Here is a 12,942-nt window from a genome sequence, read left to right as displayed (position 1 = left end):
CGTTACCTGTATTAATGGCACCTGTTTGAACTTGTTATCAGTATAAAATACACCTGTCCACAACCTCAAACAGTCACACTCCAAACTCCACTATGGCCAAGACCAAAGAGCTGTCAAAGGACACCAGAAACAAAATTGTAGACCTGCACCAGGCTGGGAAGACTGAATCTGCAATAGGTAAGCAGCTTGGTTTGAAGAAATCAACTGTGGGAGCAATTATTAGGAAATGGAAGACATACAACACCACTGATAATCTCCCTCGATCTGGGGCTCCACGCAAGATCTCACCCCGTGGGGTCAAAATGATCACAAGAACGGTGAGCAAAAATCCCAGAACCACACGGGGGGACCTAGTGAATGACCTGCAGAGAGCTGGGACCAAAGTAACAAAGCCTACCATCAGTAACACACTACGCCGCCAGGGACTCAAATCCTGCTGTGTCCCCCTGCTTAAGCCAGTACATGTCCAGGCCAGTCTGAAGTTTGCTAGAGTGCATTTGGATGATCCAGAAGAGGATTGGGAGAATGTCATATGGTCAGATGAAACCAAAATATAACTTTTTGGTAAAAACTCAACTCGTCGTGTTTGGAGTACAAAGAATGCTGAGTTGCATCCAAAGAACACCATACCTACTGTGAAGCATGGGTGTGGAAACATCATGCTTTGGGGCTGTTTTTCTGCAAAGGGACCAGGACGACTGATCCGTGTAAAGGAAAGAATGAATGGGGCCATGTATCGTGAGATTTTGAGTGAAAACCTCCTTCCATCAGTAAGGGCATTGAAGATGAAACGTGGCTGGGTCTTTCAGCATGACAATGATCCCAAACACACCGCCCGGGCAACGAAGGAGTGGCTTCGTAAGAAGCATTTCAAGGTCCTGGAGTGGCCTAGCCAGTCTCCAGATCTCAACCCCATAGAAAATCTTTGGAGGGAGTTGAAAATCCGTGTTGCCCAGCGACAGCCCCAAAACATCACTGCTCTAGAGGAGATCTGCATGGAGGAATGGGCCAAAATACCAGCAACAGTGTGTGAAAACCTTGTGAAGACTTACAGAAAACGTTTGACCTGTGTCATTGCCAACAAAGGGTATATAACAAAGTATTGAGAAACTTTTGTTATTGACCAAATACTTATTTTCCACCATAATTTGCAAATAAATTCATAAAAAATCCTACAATGTGATTTTCTGGAATTTCTTTTCTAATTTTGTCTGTCATAGTTGACGTGTACCTATGATGAAAATTACAGGCCTCTCTCATCTTTTTAAGTGGGAGAACTTGCACAATTGGTGGCTGACTAAATACTTTTTTTCCCCACTGTAGATTGACCATCGATTTCAAACAGATGGAATTACCTCTATAAATATTTCGTATGAATCTATTTAGTTATATTTGTTTTAGGGTTTTACTTTATGCCTGAAGTATTGCTACCTGGTTTTAACATAGTCCTGGTGTTTTCACTTTTTAGAATCTACATACTGTATAGATCATCAGACGTACAGGATTGAAAACAACATTCTCTAGACCGTTCAACAGGGACAAACTGTCAGATTGTCAAGGTGAAAGTAGACCTTGGATTGTGTTATTTTCCCTTTGGCATCTGAGTTAGCTACAGAACCTGTTGTAGCAAAGCATTGATGTTTCGTCCCATTGCTCAATATCGAGTCTCCCCTCAACCTGTCTTTTTTGATTAAACACACATTTTACCGGCAACACTATCTATCTCAAAGCACACCAGCCATCTCAGAGATCTAATCATCTAAGACATCCTGTCAACTTCTAAAGGTTGGATCTTTTGCTCTGGAGGATTTGATTTAGCTCTTACACACATATGATCTTCTGTCTGATCGTGGTCAAGATGAATGTGGAATAGAAACAAAATGTGACTGAAATACCCAGGGACCTATCTGGGCCCACTGGCCTCCTCTGTGTCCTGGCATGGAGGGTTCTTATGGGTGTCCCATACCACCCTCCCATCTGTCCACACTTTCCTTGTGACAGCAGGATAAGAGAGAGTGGAAGTGGGCTCTCTGGCTGTTGTCTTCTTAGGAGGAGGATAACGTGCTAACAGGCCGGCTCTGGTTATGTGATCTAAAGATAGTAATGTACCGCCGTGCTTTGCTTCTGGCTTGCATAGGCAAGATGATTATTGATAAATAATGCATATGTTCCTTTCTACCGCAGGAAGCAGCCTGCCTCCTCACACACACTCCCGCAGTAAAGCTCACCTAAGTCGAGCAATGGAACCTACACTTGTTTAGCTGCAGCATCACATCAATTCTTTGATCTATGTTGTATGCTGTTCCTGTCCATTAGTGTTCTGTATTTTGTCATATTCTATGTTTTGTGTGGACCCCAGGAAGAATAGCTGCTGCTTCTTCAACAGCTAAGGAGGATCCGAATAAAAATCGTAGAACACAGCAACAAACTCTTGGTTCATTCTTTGATTTAAACATCAAAATTCTTTCATCCATAGCAACTTTTACTGCACACTACAGTAAAAAATAATCGTGCTGGAATCTGTGGCAATTGCTTTCATGAGTATCTTCGCGATATTACAGTATATGGGAAACAAACATAAAAACGTAAAAAGATGCATTTCACTGTTAGTCTACACCTGTTGTTTATGAAGCATATGACGAATAAAATGTGATATTATTAAAACTCTTCTCAACTTCTCACATCCTTGCTATTCTGGTCATGATTTCTTACCCTAACAGTGGTTTTCCTGGTTAACTATAGGTTAAATAAAATAATAATAATTCAAAAAATAAAGTATCAAACACATTTTCATCGGCAATGCTACATTAATGCATCAAAACATTTCAGGGCAAAGTGTATCTGAAATATATCTATTGATTGTGCAATATCACCCGTAATCTATCTTGTTGAAATTGGAGTTTCTTCCTCAGTGTCCTCCTCATTCATTTGAAAACTTGTTTTACATTTAGAATCAGTGTTTACTGCATTTGCTTATCTGTAAGGTTTTCCCAAAACTACCCTGGGATGATTTCTGTTTTAAGATATAAAAAAAAGTGCTGAGAAGTGCAGGGCTCTTTGAGATAGCATCTTCAGCCTTTTCCTCCAGCCTTTTTTCTAGGATAAAAACACCATCAAATATTCTATCAGAATTTAATCTAAAATCAAGAGAAAATAATGCATTTGAAATTAAAGAACACTAACAAACAAACACAAATTAGTTATCTTACCAGAGTTGACATCAAAACAGTAATTCCTCCTTTAGATACAGACCAAAACATCCCATAAAAGAGGTTCAAATCCAGGACTGGGGCCTATGGTAGTAAAGTAACAGAGGATACCCTCCTCTAGCTCCAGTGTACAGCTCAGGAACAGATTAGGGTCCGCGCCTGCTATCACCCAACTCATCAAAGGAGGAGCTCTCTATTCCTGATCACGCCCACCCCATCACACTCACAATGGTAGAGTCCACCCAACCCCTCTGCAACAACAAGCTCGCACCACTTCCCCGGCAGGAAGGAGAGACACACTACTGCGCTGATCTGTGTGTGTGTGTGTGATGGAGGGAGAGTGAAAATGAGAGGAGAGCAGAGATGGGGAGGAGGGATTGAGACTGGCAGATGGGTGGCTGATGATACCTAGTCAGTAGCACAACTGAATGCATTTAACCAAAATGTGTCTTCCGCATTTAACCCAACCCCTCTGAATCAAAGAGGTATTCCAGGTATTCCAGGTATATTACACCAGGTATTCGAACCAGTGACCTTTCGGTTACTGGCCCAACGCTTATAACCGCTAGACTACCTTCTGCCTCTGTGACAGATGTGTTGACTTAGGTTAAAGTGGAAATGGATGCTCTTGCTGTACTCCTACAATAGACAGCGGGAGGAGAGGCAGCTCAGTCTTTAGACACTTTTAGATGGGTTTTCAGGAGTTCAGCAGTGTCCCACAGGACAGGTGAGTTACTGCAGGCCGTCTGCAGTATGCTGCTCTGGCTCCTCTCTAAGATGGAGTGATGTTAAACACAGGAGGATGCGGCTGGCAGCATACTGTTAAATACAACTGTAGTTTCCACACTCCACTGAACATTGAATGTTTTACAATAGTACTTAAAAAACATTTTCATCTTTTAGCGTTTCTTATGCTAAAGCATGGCAGGTAATTGAAGCTACCCTGTCATATTTCTTGTTCATCTTAATTGATGAGAATTCCTTGGGTAGAATTGTACAGTGATAAATAACCTGCTATTATAATGGGATAAAAGCTCGCTGTCAGGATTAAATTAAACAGCCTCGCTCGCCCACAGCTTTCTGTCCAGAGCTGTTTACCTGATCCAGGTCAGCAGTGAAGACATGGTTCAATGGTGCTCTATTCTCACCTTTCTGTCTGCCTGTGGATGAGTGTGTTTGTGTGTGCACGCATGCTTGTGTGTGTGTGTGTGTGTGTGTGTGTGTGTGTGTGTGTGTGTGTGTGTGTGTGTGTGTGTGTGTGTGTGTGTGTGTGTGTGTGGATAAAGCACCAAGGGCAGTCCATATGGAGCACCACCTATTGTGTGCTCATTAAAAGGTTTGGCACAGGGGGGACCCTGGTCCCTGACTTTCACAGACAGATGCTGTGGCTGTTGTTTACTCTGCCAGAGGCACTATACTGTACTGAATAAAGGTAGTTGTCTTCTAAGATTCAGAAAGTTGTCTTGACTTAATAATATGGTGAGTCCATAAGATGGTCATTCAGGATGCCAAGTTGTCTGACAAATTCCAACTACATAATGTACATAATGTTCAATAGAAATTGTTTGTCTGGAAATGGCAGTAGTGCCCTTGATCTGTGAGAAGAAATAGCCAGTCTGTCTAAAACACAGCTCATTTCCAATCTCCTATTACCAGTGACATTCAACTGAACATTTGCAGGAATGACCAAATAGAAAGAATTACATTCTCAGATGAGCCATGAAAAGCACAGAACGAGAATAACACTTCTGGTACTTCCTATCCTCAGACTATCCTCAGATTGGTCATCAATAATTCAAACATCAGCATTTCGCATCCATCCCTTGTATAATAACTGTCTACAATGACGTATGTACTGTACATGCTTCTCAAATGGTGTAGTGGGATTTCCGCTATAGTCCTAAAATGGAGTTCTGCCCTAACCGCACAGCTGTGATTCCCCCTAAGCCCCTCCCTGTAGCCAGGCAGCCAGGCATACAGGCGGGAAGGCAGGCAGGAGGTCCCACCCCTGGAGAGGGCCAGTTGGTTTGTCCTGCTGCTGCCTACTAGGACATCATTATGGAGAGTAGATGGCCAACACAGCACAGGGGGAAAGATCCCTAATCCCCATGCCATATAATTCTGCTCGAAAGAGGATTACTTCCAACAGATAGTCAGTCAGGCGGAAGAACCATCCGCTAAATATATTTCGTAGACTATCTGTCTTCATTATTGACCATTACTATACTACAGTATAGTACCACATTTATTTTATTTCATTTTTTATTTAACCTTTATCCATTCACAAACCTCATTCACCAACCTCATTCTTACCTGTCTGACTTAAATTAACTACGCCATCCAGTCCAATTTACTCTCCACCCTTAGATGCCTTGCACTGCGAAGGTTTGGTTCCATCAGTATGCAAAACCAACACATCCAGTTGTTGTAGATGTCAACACAGGATCGATAATCTTTGATTCCAACTGACCCCGTGTGTCTGTTTGCTTTTCAGGCAGGAGGCTCTCTGAAGGAGACAAGAGGATAGGGATTATGCTGGGTACACACTAGTGGTATAAATCAGCGTTTTATTATTCTCAGTGGTGTGAATGCGTTGAGTTCAATTCATAATCCCTGGCTGGTTTATATTTCTCCAGTGGTCATCCATCATCCTTTGTATGCATAGTTATGACTTCTTTGATTATATTAGTGCGGCTGCATTTCATTAAACCTCATAGGGATCACTATGCCCGCCGCCTCAAGATATTCTGCCATAGAATAGGGAGTGAATTCCCTATGCGTTTATATGCAGATGACGAAATGCTGCATTGCTTGAGTGATGGTATCAGTGACTGGTTAACTGGGTAGTCAATCACTGTATCTACAGTATCTCTCCTTTCCCTGGTTAGAGAGAGAGAGGGGGGAGAGAGAGAAAGACATAGAGAGAGAGAAAGAGAGAGAGAGCGAGAGGGGAGAGAGAGAAAGACAGAGAGAGAGAAAGAGAGAGAGAGCAAGAGGGTAGAGAGAGAGAGAGAGAGAGAGAGAGAGAGAGAGAGAGAGAGAGAGAGAGAGAGGAGAGAGCATAATCAGCCCACCTTCTCAGTGTTTACTGTAGGGGGAGGGTCCTGGAGGAATGGGATGGGTGAGGTGGGTGGGTGGATGTTTAAACCCACACCAGCAGCATCAAATCCCTCTGAACAGATTGGAGGAGCAGGGCCTCAACATTAATCACTGAGCTGTCTCCCTCCATACTATGTTGCCTGCCACTCCACCGGCCCTGACACAAAACATCATTACAATCCAGTGGGGCAGAGTCCCCCCTCTGTTAGAACACAATTACCTTACCTAACTTTATATTTTTTAATTTCCCTGGTTCATAACCCTCTCTGGACGCTACAGAAATAATGATCAGGCCTTGTAATGTCTGCCTCCCCTTGATCTAGCCCAGGGAAAAGAGGGTGATGCTTAAAAGACCTAAAGGAGAACAAAGGGGAAGAGAGAGAGCTACCTGCCTGACAACCATGCCCTTGAGAGAGGCCAGGTGCCGAGGTGTGGGGGCGGAGTGTCTGTTCTCTTGCTCTTTACACAGCTGAAAGGCACTAGGGCAGGTGAATGAATGACGACACCCACTGCACTAGCACTACGCTGGCTACACAGTATGTTAGGAGGGACACCAACGGCCACCTGTGGTCATTTACCTTCAATAACTATATTATGTTTAAGTAATGTACAAGTAATCTTTGATACAGTACAATGACAGCTCTTTCTAATACATTCTGTATTATGTCATGCTTGTCAAATACTACTAGTACAATATAAAACGTATACTGCTGGAACATGTTAGGATAAACAGGAAACACTCCTATCCATACCATATCAAAATCACTTAAAATATATATTTTGAATGGTGCCCATATCACTATGATCTTGTTATAGCATTACTATGATATATGAACTGTTATATATCTGATAGATTCAAATATCCTGAGAGCCTAACCCTTCATCACAAATGGGATGTAGGGATGTACCACCCGCTCCAGCAGCTCTTGACCTGTTGATTGGTAATCCCTATAATTATACAAGGCCATATCCCTGGTGGTGTTATGGGGTGTGTGAGCTGAATGAAAACTATGATAATGATGGACTGCATATCTCTGAGCCTCGTTAGCTCCCCTGTAGTGTCAGTGCCCTCTGTGTCCCTGTCTTAGCCCTCAGCCCTTATTTCTCTGATTAATTACCTGGTACTGAGGCTGCGTTTACACAGGCAGCCCAATTCCTATCTTTTGCCCAATAAATGGCTAAATATCTGGGCCCGGTTTCCCAAAAGCATCTTAAGGCTAAGTTCATTGTTAGAACCCTTGTAGGAGCATCGTTAAATCTCCGAGCTGTTTCCTAAAACCATTGTTACTAAAATTGCACTTGAAACCGCTCGTTATTTACCATCTGCCTCAGACAACTTGTAGAACAGCTAAGTGTGTTGTTAGATGCTTTAATGCCCTTCAGCTTCACTTTATGCACAGAAGGGTCGTGTTCCCCTGCTCAGACATTACGTGCATCAACCAATATTTGTTTTTCATGAATCGTTTGGGATACGTGGATACATCACCTCCCAATTAACTCCAGCAAAACAAACGGCTTGAGAATAAATAGTTTTTCTATTTTTATTTGTTTTGTACATCTAAAGTGATACTCATCAATCCACAGCCTTTGTTAGAATAGCGGGCTGTGGCTGGAATAATGTGTTCTCATATTTCCGTAAAAAAAAAAGGATGCGCTTCATACATTTTCCTTTGAATAACTGGGACATTGCTGGATGCACTGAGGAAATTAAGGCTTGAATCACAAACATCGGTACCTGTCTCAAGGCTATACCAGTTCTCTTAGTACTCCTTTCCTTTCAGGCAGCCCATCTAATTATGTTTCAAGAAACATAAAGACACTTCACACTGTTTTAATCTAACCATTTTCACAATCATTGGATGTTAATGTTATAATGTGAATTCAAATAAACAATGTGATCAAGATTCATGAAATGCAGTGATACTGCAACCCCAACCCTACTGCATCAGAGCACAACCAACACCACAACTAAATCGAGAGTTCTTCAAGACTGAAAGATAAAAATCAGAATATTCACAAATATTAAAATACAAATAGAGAATATTAGCAAATCAAAGTTGCAATAAGCTACAGGTGCATCCCCACCTTGGGACTGTGCAAGAAGAGTATTCTCATCTCATGACTAACTGTAACAGTGCTGTCTTTATGCAACATTATAAAGTCTGCGTTACAGTAAAAACCAACAATAAATTAAAGTTGTATATGTAAACCTGTTCATTTATCAATTTATCGATTGATCTTTCAGCAAAGTCAGCATTGTCATCAGTAGTGTTAAAGTAACGGGTCAAGAGGGAACGCTTCAAAGACATCATATTATGCTGTAGTATATTTTCCATAAGTACACTGATATTCCCACAGCAGTTACGTAATGAGGAACCTCTGTAAAATTATCATGCAGAACTTACTGTACACCCAGTGAGTCCAACAAGTATTGATTTACTTTTTAAAAAATAAAAAATAAACTATAATAATCTCTGAGTTCAGCCAAGTTGAGTGCTGTTTTTTTTTTTGTAAAAGCAAGAAAATATGACATTTTGTTTACCTTCATCCCTGAGATTGGAAGACCCCTGCACTGCATTCACTTTGTATTGGAGGGTCCTCCTGGTCCAGCAGAATGACGCAGAGAGAGAGAGAGAGAGAGAGAGAGAGAGAGAGAGAGAGAGAGAGAGAGAGAGAGAGAGAGAGAGAGAGGTGAAAGGGAGGGAGGAGGGAGTGTGGAGTGTGGAGCAGAGGAGTTTCTTGATGCAGTCTGGGCACTAGCTGAATGCTAATCAGATAGTGGAGGCCTTTCCCCATGAGTGGAGGAGTGCAGAGCAGACCCCCTCCATATATCTCCCTGCAACACCCACTCACAGCCAGCATCCTGCCCAGTCAGCACTATCCACATGCTGGATTAGACCCACTGCCAGCCTGCCTCTAACTCTTGACTGACTGCTCATACTGTAACAGGGGTTGTATGTACCTGTATGGCAGGTAGCCAGGTATCCTACAGGCAAATTCCACTCTATGGGAACAAACAGGATCAAACTAAGAACAGCACACTTAAATTTTCAACTAAACTGAAAATGGTGTTGTGTGAATGACAAAACAATAAATCTATATTATATATTTGTTGTATCACCAACTCCAGAATCCCAGGGTCTCTGACTGCATGCAGTTCACAGCTAAATAATTTATCAATATCGACGTGACATTACACACTGGCTGCTGCAGGGCTGCAGGGTCTGTCATACATTATTGCAGAGTACAGCTTGCAGCAGTCATCTTTCATATTGTATGCAGCATGGGCAGGCATTCCACCCCACACACCAACATCACCACCACCATGCTAAATAATGTATATATCTGGAGATGTTTGTGGCACACCCCTTATCTTTGAATGTGTCAGTCTGATTCCTGTTTTGTGTAATCAGAGATGGAGGTATTGAAATAGGGGTAATTTCAACTGGTTTCCATTTTATTGCCATGTTATTATCCCCCTATTCTGTAATGTAAAGTGTTATCGAAATAGGTTCTGGTACGATTGCTGTTTTATAGTGTAGTCTTTGAGAGAAAGACTATGTTGTTTGAGAACAGATTCACTCCATAACTTCAGGTGTAATAATACTGCCTTCAACACAAAATATGAAATGTGTGCAGTCTTGTGTACTACAGTATTGCAGCAACAAACTATATTAGATTCATTGTTCATGGGTAGGTCACTTGAATACAAGCAATATAAAATGTAATGTGGTATGCAAATAGATGTAAATTGTGGTTTTTTAAATTGTCCTTTGTTCATTCAGCCATTGAAACCAGTTGTAAACGGCGAGGGGGCACAATTTTGGGGGTTCTTGCATTGGAATTATATTGAATTCTGCTTATATCACGCTATACCGCAATAAACATAAAGTTCAAATGCCGAGACTCCGAGACCATTGAGTACTTTTGAAGTGACAGATAGGCAACAGATTTTGTGCCAATCTCCGCTGCGCTGTATCAACATAATGGACAGCGCCCTACACACTAAAGCAAGGCCATTTTGGTAATGCATATAGGCTTCAAGATAGTGTAATTTGCCTATTACAAACAGCCCATGTGAATGCAGCCATACACACCGCTGCCTTATCAAAATAATGCAAATTAAATGTTGAAAGTAGTAGCCTATTTATTCATGCATGCAAACAAAAACACTGAATAGTAGTTTTTGGTTAGAATACCGACACAACTGCGAATGCGAACGAATGAATGCGAACAGAACAAAAGAGAGGTACCAAGTAGGCCTAGCAAACAAAATATCAGATCGATAAAGGCATGACACAATCTACAGTGCCTTCGGAAAGTATTTAGACCCCTTGACTTTTTCCATGTTTTGTTACGTAACAGACTTATTCTAAAACAAAATAAAAATAAAACATCCTCAGCATTCTACACACAATGCCCAATAATGACAAAGCGAAAACAGGTTTGTAGACATTTTAGCAAAACATTAATAATAAAATAACAGAAATAACTTATTTACATAAGTATTCAGACCCTTTGCTATGAGACTCGAAATTGAGCTCAGGTGCATCCTGTTTCCATTGATCATCCTTGAGATGTTTCTACAACTTGATTGGAGTCCACCTGTGATTAATTCAATTGATTGGATATGATTTGGAAAGACACACCTGTCTGTATAAGGTCCCACAGTTGACAGTGCATGTCAGAGCAAAAACCAAGCCATGAGGTCGAAGGAATTGTACGTAGAGGTCCGAGACAGGATTGTGTCGAGGCACAGATCTGGGGAAGGGTACCAAAAAATGTCTGCAGCATTGAAGGTCCCCAGTGGCCTCCATCATTCTTAAATGGAAGAAGTTTGGAACCACCAAGACTCTTCCTAGAGCTAGCCGTCCGGCCATACTGAGCAATTGGGGGAGAAAGGCCTTGGTCAGGGAGATGATTAAGAACCCGATGGTCACTCTGACAGAGATCTAGAATTCCTCTGTGGATATGGGAGAACCATCCAGAAGGACAACCATCTCTGCAGCACTCCACCAATCTGGCCTTTATGTTAGAGTGGCCAGACGGAAGGCACTCCTCTGTAAAAGGCACATGACAGCCCGCTTGGAGTTTGCCAAAAGGCATCTAAAGGACTCTCAGACCATGAGAAACAAGATTCTCTGGTCTGATGAAACCAAGATTCAACTCTGGCCTAAATGCCAAGTGTCACATCTGGAGGAAACCTGGCACCACCCCTACGGTGAAGCATGGTGGTGGCAGCATCATGCTGTAGGGGTGTTTCTCAGCGGCAGGGACTGGGAGACTAGTCAGGATCGAGGGAAAGATGAACGGAGCAAAGTACAGAGAGATCCTTGATGAAAACCTGCTCCAGAGTGCTCAGGACCTCAGACTGGGGCGAAGGTTTACCTTCCAACAGGACAACGACCCAAAGCACACAGCCAAGACAACGCATGAGTGGCTTCGGGACAAGTCTCTGAATGTCCTTGAGTGACCCAGCCAGAGCCTGGACTTGAACCTGATCGAACAGCTCTTGAGAGACCTGAAAATAGCTGTGCAGCGGCGCTCCCCATCCAACCTGACAGAGCTTGAGAGGATCTGCAGAGAAGATTGGGAGAAACTCCCCAAATACAGGTGTGCCAAGCTTGTAGCATCATACCCAAGAAGACTCGAGGCTGTAATTGCTGCCAAAGGTGCTTCAACAAAGTACTGAGTAAAGGGTCTGAATACTTACGTAAATTGGATATTTCTGTTTTCTTTTAAAACAAATTTGCAAAAAAAAATTAAAACACTGTTTTTGCTTTGTCCTTATGGGGTATTGTGTGTAGATTGATGAGGAAAAAAACAATTCAAAGAATTTTAGAATAAGGCTGTAACCTAATAAAATGTAGAAAAAGTCAAGGGGTCTGAATACTTTCCGAATGCACTGTATATTTAGGCTAGTTATATTAATAGTAAACAAACACAGTAAACAAAAGGCGAATGGAGATTCAAATAACCAAAACATACCCTACAGCCTACTACAGTGAAATTCGTACAGTTCCATTTATAACCACGAAAACCAATAGACTACCAAGAAAACCATAATGGAATGTGTCTATTTCTATGATGAAACATACCGATATGTAGCTATACCCAGGGGCATCATTTGGGTTCTTGCATTGGAATTATATTGAATTCCGCTTATATCATGCTATACCACAATATACATAAAAGTTCAAATGGCAAGACCATTGAGTGCTTTTGACCAAGAAGTCACAGGTTGGCACTAAATCTCCGCTGCGCTCTACCAGCACCATGGACAGTGCCCTACACACTAATGCAAGGCTGTACACACTAATGCAAGGCTAAACCTAGGCTGGCTAAGTAAGTCATTTCGCCATTCCATACCCTCGGTTTTTGCTGAAACCACCAAGATTATGATTAAAAAACAACCAGCTAGATTGTTTCTTACCTTTTCAGAAGAGTTGCAGCCTCCTTGAAGCTCTGTGGAACTTCCTGAGTAATCGATCATTCCATTCTCCTCGAAAATGTCTTGTAAGATCCCCCTCACATGCCAGTTGCATTAGTTGACCTTTCCTCAGGTGTAGCATGCTTCTTCTGTGCTGACTGAACACGTTTGTCAAAGTGGAAAATGAGTTCTCGCATGTACAGT

General features: G+C 42.0%; 1 protein-coding gene across 4 annotated transcripts in view; it reads right to left on the bottom strand.

Moving 5' to 3' along the window:
• The window catches only part of LOC121576748 (synaptic vesicle glycoprotein 2B), a 40,863-nt gene extending 31,935 nt beyond the window's left edge, over window positions 1–8,928 (bottom strand). The window contains exons 1-2 of one of the 4 annotated variants that reach the window (XM_041890160.2): window positions 8,851–8,918; window positions 5,523–5,715 (exon numbers count right to left, since the gene is read on the bottom strand). The gene's annotated coding sequence lies outside the window, so the exon portion shown is untranslated. Of the gene's footprint in view, window positions 1–2,873; window positions 3,097–3,209; window positions 3,466–5,522; window positions 5,716–8,850 lie in introns of those variants that run through there. The other 3 variants (XM_041890161.1, XM_041890163.1, XM_041890159.1) reach the window with 3 other exon arrangements.
• Between the last annotated feature and the right edge of the window lie 4,014 nt (window positions 8,929–12,942).

This window comes from Coregonus clupeaformis, chromosome 11 (assembly GCF_020615455.1).
Source record: "Coregonus clupeaformis isolate EN_2021a chromosome 11, ASM2061545v1, whole genome shotgun sequence".
NCBI classification, from domain to species: domain Eukaryota; kingdom Metazoa; phylum Chordata; class Actinopteri; order Salmoniformes; family Salmonidae; genus Coregonus; species Coregonus clupeaformis.
Note: the sequence above shows the minus strand (reverse complement) of the source record. Positions and strands in the feature narration are given on the sequence as shown.